Source organism: Fukomys damarensis, unplaced genomic scaffold (genome assembly GCF_012274545.1).
Source record: "Fukomys damarensis isolate Sample0158 unplaced genomic scaffold, DMR_v1.0_HiC HiC_scaffold_14, whole genome shotgun sequence".
NCBI lineage: Eukaryota > Metazoa > Chordata > Mammalia > Rodentia > Bathyergidae > Fukomys > Fukomys damarensis.
In genome coordinates, this window is record NW_022900926.1 from 78,035,548 (window position 1) to 78,056,425 (window position 20,878).

The 20,878-nt window shown below is 33.8% G+C and overlaps 1 long non-coding RNA gene across 1 annotated transcript in view; it reads right to left on the reverse strand.

Annotated features, from left to right (window-relative positions):
• Positions 1–17,688, reverse strand: part of LOC117285996 — a 66,054-nt gene extending 48,366 nt beyond the window's left edge. Inside the window, exon 1 of the long non-coding RNA XR_004517106.1 lies at positions 17,308–17,688. This is a non-coding gene — a long non-coding RNA (uncharacterized LOC117285996). The remainder of the gene's footprint in view (positions 1–17,307) is intronic.
• Positions 17,689–20,878: the final 3,190 nt, after the last annotated feature.

Consider the following 20,878-nt stretch of genomic DNA (forward strand, 5'->3'; position numbering starts at 1 on the left):
CATATGTGTAGATGAATATCTAATTGCAAATCCAAACTCTGATAAATTTGAGGGTAAAATCGTGTATGATTGATCATGGGATAGAACAACCACCATAAAATTTAAGTTGTCCTGAGCAAAAAGAACATATGTTGATAAAGACATCATATATATAAAAATATTCATATACATAATTTTGAAGTTCTAGATAATGAAATGAGTAAAGAAATCATTTCATTGCTTTCCAACAAGGACCACAAGAAAGATAACATTTTACTTGATTCAACAAGACCATTATTAATGAGGCAGAATTAATTGAATAACATTATTGATTATGAAACAGAAAATAAAATATCTTTTAAGGTCTATATCAATGATCCAATATATCCTAATAGTTTTAATTTAGATATGCTAAAATACATACCTTAAATTAAGGAATGAGCATATCATAAATGTATTATTATTGTATTTCAAAATGTTAAATTAGCAAGTAACTTAGGACAGTAAGAAACTTGTAATGAACAGTCAGAAGGCATTTCAAGAGCATGATATTTTTTCCTAGCAAAAATAGAAAATAGAAGACATATTTTCCTGTTAAAATATATCATCAAAAAATGTGAGAGAATGAAAAGATAAAAATAAAGTGTTTGTAGATGGGGAGGGGAGGAGGGGGTGAAGGGAGGGCAGAGGTAAGGGGAAAAAATGAGAATCAAGACTTGTCATGTAGAGGTACAAGATCCCAACAATGAATAACTGCACTGTATCCCTAAAATGTACCAATAAACTCAATTAAAGCTGAAAAAAAATATCATCATTAAATCACATTTCAAAAGTGATGTTTAACAAGGTAGTGCCAATAATACAATGAGATATTTTTAACTTTTTATTTTATTGGAAATACACTAGGAAAGTGCTGTACAGTTTTTTAAATGATAACTTTTCACAAAAATTAGATCTTCACAATAGGTATTTAATGCTCATCTTAAGTGAACTAATAAAAAATATGAAAACAAGATAAAAGGAAGTAGTAGGATCAAAATTAAGTGTGATTGTTTTTTTGTTTTTTGTTTTGTTTTGTTGCTTGTTTTTTGAGACAGGATCTCTCTGTGTAGTTGAGGCTGACCTGGAAGGCACTATATAAACCAGACAGTCTTGAACTCACGGTGATCCTTCTGCCTCAGCCTCCCAAGTGCTGGGATTACAAGTGTGTACCACCATGCCTGGCTAAGTGTGATTGTTAATGTTAGGATTTTATTTGGATTTCCTTTTTGCAACTAGATTAATAATACTCAAGAACAGATGATATTTCCACTCTTGAGATAGTAATATGGATTCTCTAGAACCTAAGGGGATTTCTTAGAATTTGACAAAATAATTATATATTTTAATGGTATTTTCATTCCATAAGAATGCATAATAGTACATAAACATAGATATAATATATCTGTAATATTAAAATTTCAGGTGAACTTAAGATAATAATGCTTATAAAATCTCCTGGAGTGGTGGCTATAATGGAAAAGCAATTTTCTGAGAAATACTTTTCTGGAAATTGGTAAAAGAATTGGGCATGAAGGAGGAATAATGAGAGGTATAAGGATGGTTCTTTCACAGCTTTTGTAGCTATTGAGGAATTAAAGAGAAACTATAATAGCGATTACAGGGAAAAGACAAATACCTGAAAATTTATTAAATCTTACCATTGATGAACAGGTAAAACGGTGTTGGAAGATCTCATGAACAAGCAGTACCTACAAAGAATTTACACAAAATTTAAGGGTGAATGCTACAGAAGAACATGGAATTGTCCAGTTCCATCAAGCAGCAGATTACAGGTTTCAGTGGGGTGGATTTTTGAGGAGATTTTCCTTTGGAAATGTTGATGGGCCCTCCAAGTGAAGACTGAAAATAGAGTCCCAAAGTGAAAATGTAAGTTGTTCTGCTTAAAAAATAAACCATCCAGTACATTTATGGGATTTGAGGTGACTTGCTTAATACACAGAAATGCCAAAGGGACAAATTATAAATTCTTATTACAAGGGGTAATAGAAATGCTTGTTGAAGATCTTTTCAAAAATGAGGCCAATTATCAATTTTCTAAACACCATTTAGGCCACTTCTTATTTTAAGAAAAACATTTATTAACAATGCTTAAAATGTCAGAAATATCAACATCAGAGTTATACTAATAATTGCAAATCCTCAGGTCCTCGTGGACTGAGTTATCTCTGGTTGGTGTGTGAAGACACTAATTACTTTTCTCCTCATCTGCAGGCACTGGTAAAATTGTTAAACAGTTACAGAAGGTTAAATAATCAAAATATCAGCTTTATTAGAGAGTAGTACTTGTAATAAAATAAAACAGTATTATTATATAGGTTAAATTGTATACCTCAAAAGCTTATGTGTTAAGAGGCTCACTCTCAGTACCCCAGAAAGTGATTTTATTTGGAAATATTTCAGATGTGAACACGATGAAAGTAGAGTGTTCAATAATCCGACATACCGGCTGTCTTTATGCAAAGAACTCAATGTGAGGAATATGAAGATACATCATAAAGGTCTTCAAGACAAGGAACACTGGATGTCACCAGAAGCTAGAGGGGAAACAGAATACATTGTTCCGACTATTCTCGGAAGAAGCCAGCTATGTCAACACTTAGATTTTGAAACTGTAAGACAGTTTCTCTTGTTTTTGCCACCTGGAATGTGCTCATTTTTATTGATATCCCTAGGAAACTAAAATTTTTTTCCTCTTCTCATTCATGACCCCTAGATTGGTTTAAAAGTTAGTATTTCCATTTAGTCAGATCACTGGGAAGAAGGCAATTTTCTGCTTTTCCTATCAAGTATGGAGTGGTAAAAACTCAGAGGGAGTTTATTCTTAGCAGTTTAAACTCAGAGGGAGTTCCCATCAAATAAAAAACATAAAACCTTAGTCACCGACGGCAGTAATTCTGACTACAAGTATTTCAAACTCTATCTTTTCACCAGTATATTTAAGAAAGATCTTTAAATGATGCATACCTGTCAAGCGAAAGCAAACATCTGGCTCACATCTGTAGCATTATGTTATTTCACCAATTCAAAAGATATTTCAAAAAGCATTCCTAAAATTAATGTGAAAACATAAAGTAGTAGAATAGCCATTATTCCAATACCTGATTTTAAAATACACTACACTTTCAGAGCTTCAAAAACAGAGTGGGACTGGGATACAACAGACATACTGACCAATAGCAGAGATCAGAGGACACAGCAACAATCCCATACTGCTGAAGCCTTGCAAATAGTCACGAAACTTTTAAGAACACATGGTTGAAGAAAAGACAGCTTCTTTAATAAATGGTTTTTCCAAGCCTGAATATCCACATGTAGAAGATTGAAACTAGATCCTTATTTCTAAACCTGTAACAAAAATCAATTCAAAATGGATCAAAGACCAAGATATAAAACCTGAAACTTTGAAAGTGCTAGAAGAAAACACAGAATAAACATTTCATTACATAGGCGCAGAAAACAGTTTATTGTAGAGGACCCCAGAGTTACAGAAATCAAATAATCAAATATGATTTCATCAAATTAAAAAGCTGTACAGCAAAGGAAAAAATATAGAGCCTGGAGAATGGGAGAATATTTTTCCCAGCTATTCTTCCAACTGAGGATTAACATCCAGAGTATATGGTGAATTAAAAAAAATACCAAAAATGAAAATCCTGATCAATAAATGGACAATAAAAGAAATGTTCAGCAAATTTAGCCATCAGTGAAATGTAAATCAAACTGTACTGGGATTCCATATCACCCAGTCATAATGGTTACCATCAAGAATACAAAAATAGCAGAAAATAAGGGAAAAGGAAAGTGTTGATATGGCTGGCTTCTTCTGAGAACAATGTATTCTGTCGTTTTGAAAATCAATAAGTAGGAATGTTTCTTAAAAATCTAAAAATAAAGCTCTCATTTGATCTAGCAATATCACTTCCAAGTTTATTCCCTAATGTCAGCACACTGTAGAGACCGGCATACCCATGTCTATTGTAGCACAATTCAAAATATCTAAACTATGAAAATAACTAAGATGCCTGTCAATAGGTGAATGGATAAACAAAACATGATATATGTTTGCTATGAAATATTACTGAAACATATAAAAGGTCATTGTGTCACTTGCAGAAATGTGAGTAGAATTGGAGACCATCATGGTAAGTACAATCAGCTGGTCTCGAGTGTTTACTATTTCATGTTTTGTTTTGTTTTTAGGAGTGAGTTTCTATTTTACTTTTTCATTAAATTTATATTGGTACACTTTAGGTATACAATACAGTTACATTCATCATTGGGATCTTGTACCTTTGCACAACGTATCTTGGTTCTTATTTTTTCTTATTTTATTTTAAGAAGCTTTTCACTTCTTACCTTTGCCCTACCCCTCCCACTTCCCCTACTCCTTTAGACCTTTAATTCCTATTACACAGTATCAATTATACATTTTGACACTTGTTTACACTTTTAGTTTCTCACACCAGAGAAACTATTCGGCATTTATACAAGTGTGTCCTATAATTTCACTTAAGCATATGGCCTCAATGTGCATCCACTTAGCTATAAATGACTAGTTTTTAATTCATTATGGCTCATTAATATATATATATATATAAATGTATATATTTAACACATATCTTCATGGGAATTAGCACAAAGAATCAACAAGTGGGATCTCATCTTTTTATATAACTTCTGCATTATAAGAGAAATCACTAACAGAGCTAAGGTACAACCTACAGTGCATGTTTTCTATGGGGAATCTCACACAGAGGGGCAGCGGGGAGAGAGAATATGGAAACTAAAGGTGAATGAATGTTAGAACTGATCAAAAGATTTTGCATTATATGTATGTAGAAGTATTCCAGAATAAATTCTATATAACTGAAATACAATTTAAAAGCCTACATATTTTTGGTGAAAGGTAAATAGTTTAAATAGTTTGCTAGGTAAAAGATAAAATGAGTCAGTCTAACTTTTTAAAAATATTTTTACTGGCACATTTTAGCTATACAAAGCAGTTACAGTCATCACTGTACCTTTACATAACAGATCTTGGTTCTTATATTTTCCCCGTTCCCCCGCCCTCCCTTCACCCCTCCACCCTTCCCTATTAACTGACTTTGTTTCCATTTTTTTCCTTTTCTCTTATGTTTTCTTTTTGCTTCTTACCTTTACCCTGCCCCTCCCATTTATCTTTAGATCTTTTCTTCCTATTACAAAATATCAATTATATATTTTGACCCTTATTAACATTTTTGGTTTGTCACGCCAGAGAAACTATATGGTATTTATACATGTGTGTCCTATTAATGAACTGGAGACTGTATTAAAAAGATTTTTTTAGTAAAACAGAGAACTATCAGCCATAAAGAATGAGAAAACTATAGACATTTATAGCTAAGTGGATACACACTGAGGACATATTCCTAAGTGAAATTAATTAATAGTCTGATATTTTTAAATACATTTTCTTTCACACAATTACAAGTAGCAGCAAGACACACATTGATCTTATGAGATATATTGCGATCTTTATTCAGTTTTGATGTTGTTGCATTAGTCTATGGATAGTAGCTTCAATATTAAATATTGACAAATATATAAATATATATAATTTTTGTTTAAAAATAGCATAATTAACCTTTTCAACTGGTATATATTCTAAGAAAAGATCAAATAATACATACTTTACATTCTGTGGTGTTATTCTTAATTAAGGCTGCGTTCGAATATCAATAACTGTAAATAATCTCTGAGAGCTGACTTTTCGGTATCTTTATATGTATAGTCTTTAATAATTCTAGTTTTCATATCAAATATTTTATGTATGATGTAACATTTTGTTTAAAATATTGCTTTCAGTCATAGTTCTATGGTAATAAATTGTATGATATAGGTGCTGTATATAATAAAAATATGGACTATAAAGTAAATTATAATCACTATAAGAAGTCATATTGATTAATACTTTTAATACTTGCTACTTGCATAACATGGGGTAATGCCTTTATATGATTTTACTCATTTATTCACTGATAATAACTTACTCTATGCCTTCATCCTCCATTTTTCTCTCCCTCCATCCTTCCTTTCTTCTCCACCTATTTCTCTCTCATCTCTGTCTGTGTTTCAGTAATGAACAAAGAAAAGTTGAAATTGTTCTGTTTTCTTATTAGGTATTTCTACCATCCTGTGATGTATAGTCCCATGCAGTTTCTATATTTTATCTATGCTCCAATCTACATCTATGAGTAAATACATACATGTATATATTACATACTAATGACTGTATGGTCTTTTAGTGCTTTTAAAAAGTCATATGATATAAAATCATTTAAAATAGAGTCTACATAATAAGTGCATTGCAAGAAATTCCTTAGTTACTAGACCCGATTCCTCAGTAAGTTTTTTTGTTAATTAGATGATACACATCAGAATCATGGTTTCATATTAACACTGTTACTACTGGGATTCAACTACTACATGTATATTCACTCAACTTCATATAAAAATACTTTATATAGCTGAAAATAATATTAATAATAGACCCCAAATTTTTACTTTAAAAAAGTACAATTGTTCCACAGATGTGTTTAGGGCTTTTGGAAGTGTACACAATCAACTTAGTAATTTGAACAATCAATATAAAATTATTTTGTCAAATACCTATTATTTCCATAAAATATGTTTCCAGAAATATTTCATTAGCTGTAACTAATAAATGATATTTTTTGTACTGGGTATAAAACTCTGGACGTTGCACTTTCGAGGCAGGAGGTGGAACCACTGAGCTAAATCCCTGGCATATAAATGATTGATTTTTTAAAAAATTGTTGGCACCTGTTTGTAATAGACAATGAATACTTTCACTGTGGAGAGTGGATAGGTGGACATTACTCTTTTAGTCCCCTTTCTGACCTTCTTCTCTTCTTCCTTCCTTCCTCTCTAGGTTTCCTATCCATCTGCAACAAGTCTGTGTCCCCTTTTCCTCTCATTTATTTTTTATGCTCATTAAATTATTGATACGTTGTGTTTATCATATAAGAGAAATAATTGAGAGATTTTATAGAAAAGTAAGAGTAATGTATTTTCACAGATACAAATTATTTTATATAATTTTCAAATTGCTCCACATACAGTATGTGATGAAAAGATCAGATAAATCGTTAAATTTTAAAAGTCAGTTATATTAAAAGCTGCATTGCCATGTATCCATCTCAAAATTCTGTCATATTTTGAACACACTTAAGCCATTGTTCTTGCTGCTATCAGAAGCAGTTCTGGAAGTCGGCTTCAGAAAGAGCCTGCCTCTCTGTTGGATGCACTGGGCAGTGACTTTAGCCATATTTAATTTTATTCATTAAGTTTATTGGTACATTTTAGGTTCACAATATGATGACATTCATCATTAAGAATTTGCATCCGTAAATGATGTATTTCAGTTCTATTTTTTCCCAATTCCCCTACCCTCCCTTTAACCCCTCCACCTGTACCTAATTATAAAGACCTTTTCTGTTTTTCCCTTCATTCCTCATATTTTTTATTTCCCTTCTTTTCTTTCCACCCTCCCCACACACTTCCCCTTCCCTTTTGGATCTTTTCTTCCTATTTCACATTACATGTCATACATTTTGATCCTCATTTACAGTTTCAGTTTCTCACACCGGAGAAACTATTCAGTATTTACACATGTGTGACATTAATTTTACTTAAGAGTATGGCCTCAATGTGCATCCATTTAGGAATAAATGTCTCTGGTTTATCATTCTTTATAGTTGAGTAGCATTGCATCTTATAAAAACACGTATCTTCTTTATCCAGTCACCAGTTGATGGGCATAACTATAGTTTTAATCACAGCTCAGAAAGACACAAAGGAAAAGAACTTCCAGAGCTGTATAGTAAAAAGAGCAGCAGAGTAACTGTCATTATTCAGAATAATGTGACTAACAGGATAAAAGGAGAAAAAATAATTTTTAAATAGAATGCCTCTTCAGTTAAAATTTCATTAGGCTTTAACAAAACTACTGAAAATTTGATTTGAACTGTATTTGGTAAAGAAAAATATCTTGTTATAATTGGAATACAGTGTCCAGTCAATAACTTAAGGTGTTTGAGTGGTTATATTTATTGACAGATGTCTACAATAACTAACTATATAAGATCATTAGTATTCATGTAAAAAATGAACCAAAGTTAAGCACAGTTGATTGTAGAAGTCTCTTTCTTCTTATTATTAAAATGTAGTTATTTGAAAGAACATGTAATCAATATAACTTTTTAAATTGAGGATACTACTTATTAAAATATGTAATAGTAATATTCAAAACTTTTACATAACTTTCAAAATTAAAATATTGTATTTTTTCATCACAATTATGAAAACCTACAAATGAAACAAGAAAGACTAGTTAGAGAGTTGCCATAGGAACACTATTCCTAAGCTACTACTCCATGAAGCTGGGACAGAAAATTTCAGGCATGTGTTCACTGTCACTTAGATATTAAATAATAAAGCTATTACTTAGATGCAGGTCTTTTTATACTAAAGATACTGAAAGTGGTGTGCTAGCATTTATTTTCCAAGGAAAAGTGAAAAAAAATCGCAGTATTTTAGGGTGGACAGCAACAGTTTTTCTTTTCTTTTGTTTTATTTTTTTGGGGGGTACTGGGGATTGAACTTGGGTCCTTGTACTTGCAAGGCAGGTGGCAGAACCACTGAGCTAAATCCCCAACCCAACAGTTTTGATTCCTATGTTAGCAACGAGTTATTGACAGAGAATATAACAAAAATTATTATTTTTCTGTTGTGTAATTTCAATTACCTTTATATATATTATGTAGAAATATATGCATATAATATATATGTGATGGATTATATTTGATTTTCTTATTTACTTGTATATAAAATTTTTTTCTCATTGAGTTTATTGGTACATTTTAAGTATACAGTACAGTTAACATTCATCATTGGGATCTTGTACCTTTACATGACAGGTCTTGATTCTCAGTTTTTACCCACACCCCTGCCAACCCTTCATCCCCTCCTCTCTTCCCTATTTATAAATATTTTATTTCCATTTTTTCATTTTCTCATATTTTTTTCTTCTCCCTTATTTCCTTTACCCTACCCTTCCCACTTCCCCTACCACTTTAGCCCTTTTTTTCCTATTACACATTGTCAATTATACCAGTAGGATCTTATTTACAATTATAGTTTTTTTTCACACCAGAGAAACTATTTGGTATTTACATGTTTGACTTATTTATTTCACTTAAAAGTATAACCTCAATATGCATCCGTTTTCCTATGAATGACTATAATATCTCATCCTTTATGGCTGAATAGTAATCAATTTTATTGAAAAACCACATATTCTTTATAGTGTCTCCAACTGATGTGCAAATGGGCTGTTTCCAAGTTCTAGCTATTACAAACTGTGCTGCTATAAACATGGATGTGCATGTAACACTGTGGTATGATTATTTCATTTCTTTTGGAAAGATACCCAACAGAGGGATGGCTGGGTCAAATGGAACCTCTAATCCCAGCTATGTGAGATATCTCCATCCATACTGATTTCTATAGTGTTGCACCAGTCTGCACTCCCACCAACAATGGAGAAGGGTTCCTTTCTCCCCACAACCCCTCCAACATTTATCATTGTTTGATTTCTTGATAGCAGCCATTCTTTGTGGGGTGAGGTGGAATGTCAGTGTTGTTTTCATCCACATCTCTCAAATGAACAGTGATGTGGAGCATTTTTTTTGTATATTTACTTGCTGCTTTTACTTCTTTGTCTGAGATATGTCTGTTCATTTCAGATGCTTCTGTCTTTGTATTAGGGAGGGCTGATTTTTTGAGTTCTTTATATATTCTGGATAATAGTCCTTTGTCTGAGGAGCAGCTGGTAACAATTTTTCTGTTTTAATATTTACATCTTTAATCTACTTGGATTTTAGTTTAGTGCTTGGTGGAAGATAAGGGTCTATTTCTAATCTTTGGCAGATTGAAGTCCAGTTTTTCCAACACCATTTATTAAAGAGTCTATCTTGCCTCCAGGGTGGGTGGTTGGCTCCTTTGTCAAAGATGAGGTAGCTGAGTACATCTGAGTTGCTTCTGTATCTTCTAATCTATTCCACTGATCCTCAGGTATGTTTCTTTGCCAGTACCATGTTGTTTTGTTTAATCACAGTGGCTTTGTAATGTAGTTTCTATTTGGAAATTGCTATACCTGCTGCCATGTCTCTGTTGCCTAGGATGGCTTTTGCTATTCTAGGCCTCTTCTGGTTCCAAATGAATTTCTAGATTATTTTCTCTAGTTCTGTGAAATATACTGTTGGAATTTCAATCAGCATTTGATTGAATCTGTATAGCAGTTTTGGTAGTATGGCCATTTTCACTATGTTGATTCTTCCTACACAGGAGCAGGGGATATCTTTCCATTTTCTTATATCCTCTTTGATTTCTTTTTTCAGAGTTCTGTATTTTTCAGTTTATAGATCTTTTTCTTCCTTTGTTAGATTGATACCTAGATATTTCATTTTTTGGATGCTATTGTAAAAGGTATTGGTTCCCTAATTTCTCTCTCAGTGAGTCTGTTATTTGTGTACAAGAACGCTATTGATTTTTGGGTGTTGACCTTGTATCCATCTACTCTGCTAAAAGTATCAATTAAGTCTAGGCATCTTTTGCTGGAATTTTCAATGTAGAGTATCATATCGTCAGGAAATAATGACAGTTTAATTTCTTCCTTTCCTATCTTTATTGTTTTAATTTGTTTCTCTTGTCTAATTGATGTGGCTAATGTTTCCAGAACTATATTGAAGAGGAGTGGTGATATTGGGCATCCTTGTCTTGTTCCTGATTTTAATGTGAAGGTTTTCAGTCTTTGGCTATTTAATATGATGCTGGCTGTTGATTTTCCATAGATAGACTTTATTAAATTGAGATTTAGATCATCTATTCCAATTTTTTGCAGGGTTTTTATCATGAATGGGTGTTGAATTTTTTCAAATTTTTTTCTGCATTTATGGAGAAGATCATATGGTTTTTGTTCTCAACTCTGTTAATATAGTGTATTACATTTATTTATTTACTTAGAATGAAACATCCTGGCATCCCTGGAATAAATCCAGTTTGGTCAGGGTGTATCTTATTGATGATCCTCTGTATTCTGTTTGCTAGTATCTTATTAAGGATTTTTGCACCTGTATTCATTAAGTAGATTGGCCTGTCGTTCACTTTTTTAGTTGGGGTTTTCCGTGGTTTGGGAATCAAAGTAACACTTGCTTCCAGGAATGAATTTGGAAATATTGCTTCGCTTTCAATTTCATTGAAATGTTTAAAGAGTAGTGGCAGTAGTTTTTCTCTAAATGTCATGTAAAATTCACAGTGAGTTCATCAGGACCAGGGCTTTTTTGTTGGTAAACTTTTAATTACATTTTCAATTTCACTGATTGTAATTGGGGTGTTTAGAATTTTTTTTATCTTCTTCATTCAACTTTGGTGATTCATAAGTATCCAGAAATCTGTCCATTTCTTCTGTGTTTTCTATTATGTTAGAGTATAGGTGCCCAAAGTAGGTATTGATCCTCTGGATTTCTGCTGGATCTGTTGTGACTTCACCTTTTTCATTTCTAATTGCATGGATCTGAGCCTTTTCTTTCCTTTTTTTTTTTTTTGATAAGTTTAGCTAAGGGTTTATCAATTTTATGTATTTTTTCAAAAATCCCAACTCTTCCATTCATTGATTTTTTGTATCATTTTCTTGATTTCCATAGTATTGTTTTCTGCTCTATTATTTAAAATTTCCTCTCTTGCATGAACTTTGCATTTTTCTTGCTCTTCTTTTTCTAGGAGTCTAAGATTGATCTTTAGGTTATTTAGTTGAGCTTGCTCTGTTTTCCTACTGTGGGCGTTCACTGCTATGAATTTTCTATGTACAACTGCTTTCATTGTGTCCTATAGACTCCTGTATGTTATATTATCATCATCATCTATTTGTAAAAACTGACTAATTTCTTCTTTAATTTCTTCTGTGATCCAATGATTGTTCAGGAGAGTATTGTTCAATTTCAGTGTGTTTGTGAAATTTCTACAGCTTCTTATGCTATTGATCTCCAGCTTGATTGCACTATGATCTGATAATATACAGGTGATAACCTTGATTCCTTTGCATTTATTCAAACTTGTTCTGTTTACTAGTATGTGGTCTATCTTGGAGAATGACCCATGTGTAGCTGAAAAAAAATGTATATTCTGATTTTGTGGGTTGGAACATTCTATAGACATCTATTAAGTCCATATGTTCAAAAACTTCATTCAGTTGTAGTAATTTGTTGCTGATTTTTTGCCCAGATGATCTGTCTATTTGTGATAGTGGGGTATTTAGGTCACCCACTATAATTGTATTGATACTTATTTGGTTTTTCACATTATTTAATACTTGTTTTATATAGTTGGGGCATTAATATTTGGTGCATATATATTTATGATTGACATCTCTTGCTCTCTTTTTTTTTTTTTTTGTACCAGGGATTGAACTCAGGACCTTGAGCTTGTGAGGCAGGTGGCAGAACCACTGAGCTAAATTCCCAGCCCACTTCCTCTTGAATTGTTCCCTTCACAAGGATTTAGTGGCCTTCTTTGTCTCTCTCTTAATCAGCTTTAGTTTGAAATTTACTTTGTGAATAAGGTAGCTGTCCCTGCTCTTTTCTAGGCTCCTGTCACATAGAGAACTGTTTTCTATCCTTTCACTTTCAGTCTATGGGCTTTTTTGTTTTCACTAGGTGTGTTTCTTGTATACAACATATTGTTGGATTTTGCTTCTAATTCCATTCTGCCAGTCTATTTTATTGATTGGCAAATTGAAGCCATTGATATTGATGTTTATAACTGATATGTACTGACGTTATTGTCATGTTATTGTCCTTTTACTGACTCTTTTTAATTCCCCCCTTAGTTTCTTGCTTGCCTATTTGATTTGCTCTGTTGGGCCGCATGGGGTTGTGACCTTCATTGTGTTTTTCTAGGTTATTGTTTAGAATTCCTTGTAGAGTTGGTTTGGTATTCATGAAGTTTCTCATGTGTTCTTTGTCATGGAAGTATCTTATTTTCCCATCCATTTTGAAAGAGAGTTTTGCAGGATACATCAGTCTAAGTTGGAGGTTGTTCTCTTTTAGTGCTTGAAATATCTCATTCCAGGCTCTCCTTGCCCCAAGGGTTTGTATTGAAAAGTCTGCTGTGCTTCTGATGGGCTTTCCTTTGCATGGGATTTGTTTCTTTTCTCTTACTGCTTGTAGCATTTTGTTCTTCTGTTGAGTTTCTGGGATCTTGATCATTATGTGTCTAGGTGTAGGTTTTTTTTTTTTTTTATCATGGCTACTTGAAGTTCTATATGCCTCACTTATCTGTATTTCTAATTCTTCCCCTCTGTTTGGGAAGTTTCCTGTCATTAATTCTGTGAACAGCTTTTTTAAGTCATTTGTATTTTTTCCTGCTATTTCATGGATTCCTGTCAATCTCATGTTATTCTTCTTTGTATCATCTAGTTGTTGTTGGATCTATTTCTCATGATCCCTTGCTGATTTTAAGAGACCTCTCTTTTCACTGTCACTGACTAAAATCCTAGCTTCTATATCTAAAATTCTACCCTCACATTCATTAATCCTGCTGTGAAAACTTCCAATACAGTTTTAAATCTCCTGGATATCTGTTTGAATCTCTTTCATGGATTCCATTTCTTTCCTGTGTTGGGCAAACATAGTTTCCATTGCTTTCTTATACTGGCCTGCATGGCTTCTATCATGGGCCTGAGCTCATCTATTTTTTTTTTTTGTCAGTTTCTGCTCTTGAGCCTCTAATCATATCTCTTATTATGCTAACCATCTCTGTAGTTATCTAGAAAATTATTTCTGTTTTGATTTTTTCTAGAGCCTGATTGATCTGTTTTGTTACTTCCTGTGCTATTAGTTCAGGGTTTCCTAGTGGTTCACTGTCAGACTTTTCAACCTCATCTTCCCTAGAGTTTGCCATTAGTGAACTAACTGGAAGTCTGTCTTTTTGTCTTGCTTAAGTATTTTCTCATTTTTATTTTTGTTGTTGGGCTGTCCTTGTTTTAATTCCTGGGTTATTACTTAAATCTTCCTGATATAGTTGTGCTTTAGCGTTTGAATCTCTAATGATTCAGAGACAGTCTCATTTTCATAATATCAGAAAAGACAACTCATTAAATCAATTACAATCCTTTAGCCCAATTGATACAAACAGCAACACAATAGGATCAAGCACAACTTACAAACTGACCATTTGTGATGGTTATTAATCTATCACCTTTAAACCACATGAATTAAATAAAAATCAAGTAGCAGCCCAGAATATGTTTACAATGAATAAACTCTTCAATATAGCATCTTTATCCTTTAGTATGGGGGCTTACACATAATTAGGATGAGCGAAGTATGTAAGTGAAAGACTTGGAGAAGATTTCTAGTGAATCCAGAGGACACAGGATGACCACACAAACTTTAGGAAACTTTTAAAGTCAAAAGAGAAAGACAGAGTGCAAGAAGAAGGACAAGAATATAACCACTTAACAGTAATAGGGGCTCACTTCCTTTGAATCCATTGACCCTTGAGTGAAGGAAAATGAAAGAAGAAAAGAACATAAGGAAAAAAAAAACAATAAAAGAAATACGAGTTAGGGCAGGAACAGGAAAAGAAAGGGAGATGAGGCATAATATGGAGGAGCAAGAGACTGAGTTGGAATAAGAAGACAGAAAAAAGAAAGAATTTGCAGAGTGGAATGAGAAAAAGAAAGAAGAAAAAAATTTGAAAGGCCTCTTTCAGACTATATCTCTGCTGTCATAATTGACAACGTGCACAGCCATGCGCAGAACTAAGTCCTTTAGTCTCAGCTAGCTGATGGCTGACCCCTGAGATTCAGGCCTATTTTGGGCTGCAAAGCCCAAATTGAGCTCCCTGGCCTTCTGCAGGGTTGAACTCTGCAAGTTTCTACTACAGGTTCCCTCTGCCCTTTCTCTGAAGATATTCAAAGTTCTGATGGAAGGTGGTGCTCTCCAACTTACCAACTATGGAGATCTGATGTGCCTTTATTGCAGTCGTTCACTTCTGTTCTATCGTCTGGAGCTCAGAAAATGACCTTTATGACCACCTGTGCCTTTGCAGAGTAGAACTGAGAACTGGCACAATTAGAAGGCCTGAGAATGGAGGGGAGGGTGGATATTGCCGAGGAGCCTGCGCAGCAAACAGTCCTCACTCGTTGGCTTGAGACAGGCTGGAGCCAGAACAGAATCTCTGCATGGCTGTCCCAGGCCTCCACCTTCACCTTCCACTGTATGCAGGCCAGACTGTATACAGAATCTTTAACAAGGCAATTCAAACTATTGCAAAATGTTGCAGTGCTATTTTGAGATGACTATTATTCAGGGTGTAATTTTAGTCTTAATGATGTGCATTGGTTAGTAGTAAAACTAAATTCTATAATCCTAAAATTTAGTTCTCTATTCTAACCATTTAGTACAACTTAATCTCATCTTTTAGTTTTCATAAAAAGTCCGGATGATGACTGCTTTACAGCATTTCTCTAAAGAATTAATCACTTATATATCAATTTTTTATCATGCTATTCCTTAGGAAGAAAATCATTAATAATTACAGTATTACTAAAAAGCTATATGTAGTATGTAATGAGTAGACAGGGAGTAATAGTAGTGATAATAACACCTAAACTATATTGTTGATTTGCTTTCTTATGGGAAGTTTGATTAATATTTTTTAAGCCCCTGTTAAATTTATGAGATTTTATTAATGTACATAAACTAGAAAATCTAGACTCTGAAACACTCATAATTTGTCTAATAAGATTATTAGGTGATCGAGACAAAACTGAATAAAAACTGTATCCAACATTAAACCTGATGCCTAAATTACTTATAAATACTGCTTTTCAGAACAATGGATTCCTATTATTTTAACTGAGTATCACTTCCAATAGGATTCAAACATTAGTTGAAGTTTTAATACACAAATGAGAATTCAGCAAACAAAATAATGAGCAAAAGAATCAAAAGCACATTGTATAAATTTGGCACATTTTTAATCAATATTGTTGTATTTGACCAAACAGAAGTATGCAGGCATAATTTCATGTTATGTTTAAATAAAATTATGTACTTAAAGAAGACATTTGCAAATAAGGAAACTACCACTATGTAGATATGGTTACATTTCAATGATGGAATAAAATTTTGTGTATACAGAACCTAGCTCAAAGACCATGAACAAAATGAACTTAAAATTAAATGTCCCATGCTAATAAACAACTGAAAAAATACGTAATTAACTTTTCAGTCTACAAAAATGAATGATTATGTAAAAGAAGTTATCTATTTCTAACATCAGATTTTATTGTTGTAATCCACAGTATTGATTTTTATATAAATGATATACTATAAACATCATTCACTTATCAATCCTATTATTACTATGGTTCATTTTTATGGAAAATCATAATGTACAATATGCTATGGTTACGGGTTAAATTTTATTCCTCAAAAATGTTACATTGAGATTTTAAAAGCTCGTACTGTAGAATGCAATGTTGTTTAGAAATAGGAATGCTAAAGATTTAATTAGTTAAAGTGAGGTACTATAAGAGTACAGTGCACCATAATTCATTACATACTGTGTTCTTATAACACATATGAGGAGAGAGCTCTATGTGCTGACAAATACAGACCCTGGAATCAAGAAGCCACAGCCCTAACAAATACAATAAACCACCGGAATTGAGAAAGAGGAAATAAAGGATTTTCCTACAGCATTCTAAGCAAGCATAACTCTGTGAGCACCTTGATTTCAGACATCTCATCTCAAGAATGATAAAACAATGAGTCTGGGTTGTTTAAGAATTAATCTTCCAATATAACTTTATGGACACATACTCTAATACTATGTGTAGTGCATGGATGTAAACAATACCTGTATATATGACTGGTACCTGTCCATGGTGATTGCATATGGTTTGAGTGTGTTTCCCAGGTTTTCATGCATGTATGGGGAGGACGAACCTTGGTGTGGTGGTAGTGGGCCATGTGAGTCTTTCTGGGGAGTACAAACCTTTGTCTCTGGCTTTCATGTGACCTCTCACTTTCTAGCATGGTCCACAATTATACCCATGTATTCATTACTGCCTTGTGGCTGAGACACAATACCCGAGACTCAAAACTGATGAAGAAAGGCTTACATTTGACTCACATTTTGTAGAGGCTTCTATCTGCAGTCGGCTCGTTCCAAGGCAGGACAGTGTGGCAGAGAGGCCTGCAGAGTTGAAATGGCTCATTGCATGGTGATGGGACACAGAAAGACATTGAGGGAAGAGAATGATTCTTTGGAGCCACACCAAAGCCACCTCCCAACATCACATTTTACATTCATTCATCAGTAGGCTAATCCACTATCTCAATGTGCATCTGGATAGAATCTATGACAATCTAGATGGAGGCCATAACAGTATGAGTTTTGACCCAGGTGGAAAGTCCTTGCTAGAGCTGGCATCTTACTTCAGATTCTCCACCTCTATCTTCAAGCAAAATAAATCTCTTCTTTTCAAATTTCCAGTCCTTAGGTGTTTTGTTATAGTAATTAACAATAGACGAATACAATGATATGTATCTGACAGATCCTTTGTATACTTCTTTATATGTGTGCATATGAGTATATACATACAGTTTTTCCAGTTTAGAGCTAACACAGCTTCCCAACTTTCTAGGTATATAATTTGAGGTACTATTTAAATTTCTATTGCTTCTGTGTCATCTAAATAATTGCTCTCTAGTAATTTTAGTTTTTATGTACTTAAATTAATGATAATAAATCATGGAGTATTTCTACAACAATGCCTGTGACGTAATGAACATTTAATTAATCTTAGCAGATTGTTGACAAGCTGTAACTAAATCTACTGACTTTCACAGATCAGGATATTAGAATTTAACATATTGTAAACTAAACCGTCAAGTAAAATCTGATTTTCTTAGTTTTTTCTTTGATGAAACCCATATGTTTTGCATCTGTTTGATGGGATAATTTTTACTAAAATCCATAAGCTTAACTTCTTAACAATTTACTTTGACTTACCAGGTTTTAGAAGTGGTTTAGTTCCTGCATGACAATTAACTTCTATTGAAGACATGAGATAAATAAAAGGTTGTATTGAAAACCAAGTGCTTTTGCATTCACTTAGGTTTTATAAAGCCACAAATGAACTAACTGCTATCCTAAAATTCATAAAAACTTGGAGAATCCTGTAAATCATAGTTCTTTGAGCCCTTTAGAGAACTGAATTTGCAGATTTACCAGGTAAAGTGAATTTCAGATGATGAAAAGCACTCAAAGAAAGAAGAAACGCATGATTTTTTTTTCACTTTGGGATGATCTTGAGCAAAAGAAGTGGCTAACATGTTGCTAAGAAGAAAATAATTGAAAATTAGCAAATTCTCCAAAGCTGGGTGGGAACTGGTGTTACTTTGGAATCTCTGGAAGCGCCAGACAGAGGTGCCTTTTCCACTCGCCATCATTTGCCTTGACTGGACTCATCTTGCTGAATATGAGAAATGTTGAGGAAAGCACAGTGGTGTCAATAAGTAGGGCCTGGTAAGATTTGATGGTAGAATAGTTGTCCTTAGCAAAACCTAACAGTGCTCTGGGCTTTGTGTGAAGACAAAAGGTGGTAATCAGCGGCTGGGTCCCTGCTGCCCTCCAGACACTTTCCTGATATGAAAGTTCTCTTCTGACTCCTGGAAGACAAGAAGTTTACCCTTTCCACCCTGGCCCCTTGTCTGCTATGAGATCAAAATTTATAGCACCTGAGTGAGAGCAATACTCTTCTGACCTAGATTTCTGTTATGATCCCAAGAAAAATGAAGATAACACTAAGGAGAGGCAGTCAAATATTCTTCTCACCCTGCCCTGTGCTGACACAAGTTAAAACCCACTTGTCATAAGAATGAGGCAGGAAGCACTCATGACAAGGTCAGTGCACTGATTTGAAGCAAGAATTCTAATACCACTTGGGTAGAGGCAAGTGTTCTGCTCATTTTCAAAACTTTTGAAATTAAAAGAACTCAGTATATGTTGACAGAATTAATTTCCTTGCAGTTGTAGGACCATGGGCCCCAGAGCCCTGCTGGCCATCAATTAGGGTAGAGAGGCACTCAATGTTTCTAGCCTCTGCCTACATCTCTTGATATGTGGCCTCGTCCACCTCCAAAGCTATGGAGACAGGAGACTGATTTGAATTAATTCCATTTCACCATTCAAATCTCTCCGGAAACCAAACATCAAATAACTTTATGAGCTCTTGTGATTAGATCAGGCTTACCAATGATATCTTTTTAACTAAGTCAACTAATTTGAAACTTCAATTACATCTGAAAATTTCCTTAGCCATATAAGACAACATAATGTTGTGAGGAATATTGCATCATATTTATAGGTAATGCCCACACTAAATGAGGTAATGGTCACAAGCATGAGACTCTCTAGGATTTATGGAAACCTACAATATTACACCTAAGTGACAACATTGTCATCTACCAAGGCACCAGGAAATCCTAGGAAAACTCCACTTGAGGCACAAATGCATAGGAGAATGAGGCTGGATCAGGTGACAAAGTCAGTACACAAGTACTTTACAGGAACCTACACAGAACAGCAGGCAGCATCAGTCTACCATGAGGAAGAGGCAAGAGAAATGAATGATTGCCCCTTTCTGGTGCAACGGTGCAGAGCTGAAGTTGAGACCAAATTAAGATATACTGAGAGAAACTCTGTAGAATTCCTTGTTGAGAACAAGTACAAGGATACAGAAGACATACTACAAGAATTGAGTATGTTTCAGTGAAGATTATTGAGGCAACAAAAAAAAATCACCTCAATACAAGTATTGCCCATATTAAAAGCATGGCTCATAATAATTGCATGACATGGAATGATGTACATACATCTCTGTGTGTAAGTGTTATTTATTCCACCCTTTGTAGTTCTTTCACACATAATATTTGCTTGTCTAAGACACAACAGGAAGTCAATGAATACAATGAAAGTTTTTAAAATAGCCAACACAGTCAGATACACAGATGTCCAGATACCAAACTACAACATAGAAACTTTAGAATAAATGTAAATATTTTGAGTGAAAAAGATGAGCAATGTTTATGAAAAGATGAGTAATATCGACAGATGAAAATAATTATATAATGAGTTAAAATACTAATAAGATAAAGTATCTGAGATAAATATCTCATTTTACAGGCTTATCAAAATAAAGAAATCATCAGAAGAAATAATTGGCATACCCACAAGGTAGAAACATTACATACAGAAAAATAAATATAAGAAAATAGGTCAAAAGAGTGGTACACAAATATAATTCCAGTTTTTGGGAAGCTGAGACAGTAGTCTTGCAAGTTCAAGACCAGACTGGGAGCTTAGATATTTAATGAGATCCTATCTAAAAATAAAAAACAAAAAGGGCTGGGGTGTCTAGCTCAGTGCAAAGACCCCGGTTCAACCATTAATACAACAGAAAGAGGTGAAAGGAAGGAAGCAAGGAAGGAGAAGGGAAGAGAAGGGAGGAAGGGAGAAAAGAAAAGAAAGAAAGAAAGAAAAGAAGAGAGAAGGGAAGAAGGAAGGGAGAGATGGGAGAGAGAGAGAGAGAGAGAGAGAGAGAGAGAGAGAGAGAGAGAGATGGAGAGGGAGAAGCAGCAAATAGAAAAGTTATCCTAAAATATGAAAGATAATTTAGGATAACTACTTTGAAGTGCAA